Source organism: Schistocerca cancellata, chromosome 1 (genome assembly GCF_023864275.1).
Source record: "Schistocerca cancellata isolate TAMUIC-IGC-003103 chromosome 1, iqSchCanc2.1, whole genome shotgun sequence".
NCBI classification, from domain to species: Eukaryota; Metazoa; Arthropoda; class Insecta; order Orthoptera; family Acrididae; genus Schistocerca; species Schistocerca cancellata.
In genome coordinates, this window is record NC_064626.1 from 552,430,375 (window position 1) to 552,434,920 (window position 4,546).

The window sequence follows — 4,546 nt, forward strand, 5'->3', positions numbered from 1 at the left end:
ATGGAATTAACTGCTTCCAGTTGCTGACCTACTATATTGTAGCTAAATGATAAAGAATCTTTTTTTCTATGTATTCACACCACATTACACTTGTCTACATTGAGATTCAATTGACATTCCCTGCATCATGCGTCAATTCGTTGCAGATCCTCCTGCATTACAGTACAATTTTCCAATGTTACAACCTCTCGATATACTACAGCATCATCCACAAAAGTCTCAGTGAACTTCTGATGCTATCCACAAGGTCATTTTTATATGTTGTGAATAGCAACGGTCCTACAACACTCCCCTGCAGCACACCTGAAATCACTCTTACTTCGGAAGACTTCTCCCTACCTTTAATGTCTCCTTTCCTAATCTAGTTATCACATAATCACCTGATTTAATTCCACTCCATTTCATTATCCTTGATTCACTTTTGCTCATGTTCATCTTATAATCTCTTTTCAAGAAGCTATGCATCATGTCAAACTGCTCTTCCAAGTACTCCACATTTTCTGATAGAATTACAGTGTCATAAAAAAACCTCAAAGTTTTATTTCTTCTTCCAGATCTTTAATTCCCTTTTCAAATTTCTCATTGCTTTCCTTCACTGCTTGATTACCATAAAGATTAAGTAACATCAGGGATAAGCTACAGGCCTGTCTGACTGCCTTCTTAACTACTGCTTCCCTTTCACGTCCATCCTTTCTTCTAACTGCAGTCTGCTTTCTGCACAAATTATGAACACTGTCCTGCTCTTGTATTTTATTCCTGTTACCTCCAGAATTTCAAAAACATGTAGTCCAGTCAACATTGTCAAAAGCTGTCTTTAAATCTACAAATGCTATAAACAGAGAGTTGTTTGACAGTTCAGTAATATTCACACCTGTCAGCTCCTGCCGTTTTTGGAATCGGAATTATTGTATTCTTCTTAAAGCCTGAAAGTATTTATCCTATCTCATTTATCTTGTGAACCAGGTGGAATAGTTTTGCCATGGCTGGCTTTCCGAAGGAGTTCAGTACTTATGAGAAAATGTCATCTACTCCATGAGCCTTGTATTGAATTACGTCATTAAGTGCTGTGCAATATACTGCTGCTTATTTTTTCTCCAAAGCTTGGTTGGTTTGGAGTGTAAAGGGACCGAACTACAGGGTCATCAGTCCATTTTGTCATCAGTCCCAACTGTGACTGAGTTGAAAAACCTTCTGAGACAGTGCAATTTGCACTCAATCAATAATGTGCCCACAAGAGATAAAGCATGTCTTGACAATATTTTTTTCAACTTTAAAACTACAGAAGAATGTTACAGCGTTTCCATTTTCAGATCATGACTCTGTATCTTTAAACTATACAAGTAGGTTCTGTATTGATAAGAGTAATATTCCTAAGCCTGTACCACAGTTATAATCACGAGACCTGTCACAGATGACAAAATTGTTCAGCTCTGTAAGCCCCTTGCTGAGAGAGACTGGTTCAACCAATGTCATGGTGACACAAGTTATAGTCTTAGTGCTGGTTTGTCAGGGAAACTATTATTTGAGAGATTTTTTAAAGCATTTCTGACGCAATTTAATGACAACATCCCCATAAAGAAATGCAAATTAACTGACAAAGGCTTTACAAACAGGGCTACAAACAAACAAAATCCATGGTACACTAAACGATTATTAAATATGAAAAACCAAGTTATGGTGTTGTATAATAAATGTAGCAATCAGAAAACAGAACATGCCAGATTAGCCTATATAAAATGCAGGAATGAGTGTAAAAAGCCATTGTGGAAGCCAAAAAAGCACATAATTTTAATACCTTTGATAATTCCACAAATAAGTGCTAAGCTGCATGGAAATTATTAAATGGTGTTGCTAAAGATTTCTTTATTAAATCTGTTGTTGATGTAGGAAATACTATAATCAAACCTAGGTCTCACCTAGTGTTGTTCTAAGCATTGTAAAATGGTTGAAATCTTCAGACAGTGTATATATATATGACATATCCTATAATATACTAAAGAAAGTAATAGACTATATTGTGTAACCCTTAACATACTGTATAAATAAATGTATATCTGATGGATATTTTCCCGAAGAACTCAGTGGCTAGGGTAGTTCCAATATATAAAAAGGGAGATATAGACTCACCTTCCAGTTACAGACCAATCTCCATAGTCCCAGCTTGTTCTAAAATACTGGAATGTGTAATTTACCAACAGCTATCTGTTTATTTTGAAAAATTAGGAATAATTAGTGAATCCCAATATGGTTTTAGGAAAAAGTTGTCTACTGTGGATGCTATAGACTTCGTAGTCAAATACTTACATCAATGGTTTGAGGATAAGGGCGATGCTCAACTCACATTTTGTGATCTAAGCAAAGCTTTCGACTGTGTAAAGCATAAGCCACTCCTAGAAAAACGAATTCTATGGCATTAGACATAACAGCCTTAAATTAATAAAATCATGTCTTCAGAATCGTAAGCAAGTTGTTTGTGTAGGGAAAGAAATGTCGAGTAAAGAACAAGTCAAGGTGGATGTTCTGCAGAGATCTGCACTGGGCCCCTTTTTGTTCCTAATAATGATAAATGATCTGCCATCATTTATCAAGTCCACCACTATGTTGTATGCAGATGATACAACATTTCTTCATGCTAGTGATGATTTCAATAGCCTTAAAACTTGTGCAGCAAAGACAATTGACCAAGCATCCTATTGGTTCAAGGCAAATGGATTCTTGCTGATTGAAAATAAAACACAGCAGATGGTTTGTAGTCTTAGAGATAAGCTTCTGTCAGATGATCCAAGTTATGTCAAATTTTTAGGGGTATACATAGATGATAAATTATCTTGGGGTCAACATGTACAATATATTAGTTGTAAGTTGCCAAGAGTTATTTACCTGTTAAGGTTATGGATTGTGTTCCTGAAAAATATGTTAGAACATTCTATTTTTCGTTCTTTCAAAGTATAATAACATATGGAATTATTTTGTGGGGGAACTCTAGCTGTGTACATGACATATTAATACTGCAAAAAAAGCTATTAGGACAATTACTGGTTCTGCATATAAGGCACACTGTAAATCATTGTTCTGTGAACAAAAAAATCATGACTGTTATAAACCTGTACATATACTATGTTCTAATTTATATGAAGAAGAAATTACCAGAAACAAAAACCAGAGAAAATGTACATAGCCACAATACAAGAAGGAATAGGTGCCTCTATATTCCTTACCACAGATTGTCAAAGTCACTCAAGAGCTATGAAATCATGGGGTACAAATTATTTAATAATCTTCCTCAATCTGTTCAAGAATTACCTGAACAATTATTCAAACAAACAATTCACGACTGGCTAGTCCTCCACCCATTCTATGATATAAGAGAATTTATCAACTGTAATATAATACTATAATGTTAACAACAAACCTGTTGTTTCTTTCAAACTATTAATTATATTTTAGTATGTATATGACATTGTCTATTGCTGTAATGGCCGAATGACAATGAAATTATTATTATTATTATTATTCCTGATGCAAGCAAAGCCCAAGATACAAAAATACCCAAAGTACGTTTGAGAAAGTAAAAGGGGGAAAAGGAATGGGGAACTACACCTAAAAAGAAAATGAATGGAACAAACAAAAAATGGGGAAAACATACACCTCAAGGAAAAGTAGAAGAAGGTGTTACAATCATAGTGCAGATGGTCTGGGCTGGTTGATCACAGTAATAAAAGAGGATGATCCAGCCACTCTGCAATACATTAAAATGTCCACCCCAAAAAGACAAGGTGAGATGAACACACATAGGTAAAACACGATCACCAAGACAGACAAATGCAAAGAAAGTGTGGTAGAGTTAAAATGGAGAGAGGGTGGTGGCCTTGGAGAGGAGGCTAATGCCTGCCCTTAGATGGTATGATTAAAACACCTCTCACGAATAAAAAGTAAAACTAAATCTGCTGTTGAGGCATTGTCACCCAACACCGAAGGTAGGGTGCTGGGAAGGTTAAAAGTTCACCACAGAGGGGCTAAAAGTGGGCAGTCCAGCAAGATGTGGAGGACAGTCATATGTGAGCCACAGTGACATCAAAGTGGGTCCTCATGACAGATGTGTTAGCCACGTATGGACAATGCAGAGCCGGCAGAGAACCACAGAGTCCCTGCGAAAGGCCCACACATAGGACTTCCACACCTTCGTAGTCTCCTTAATGGCACACAGTTTGTTGTTCGTACTGAGATTATGCCATTCCATCTCCAAAAGCTGAAAAACCTTGCAGCATAATAATGATTGCAGATCAGTTACAGGAATGCTGATCTCCAGAAGTGGTTTCCATGTAGCCTGTTTGGCGTCTGTCATCAAGTTCATTTCCTGGGATTCTGACGTGGCCTTGGGTCCACACAAACACCACAGAACGGCTGGAGCATTCCAGGGCATATATAGACTCCTGGATGGTCGCTACCAAAGGATGGCAGAGGTAGCACTGGTCAATAGCTTGTAGGCTTCCCAAGGAGTCAGTACAGAGAAGAAAAGACTCGTCAGGGCATGAGCAGATGTGCT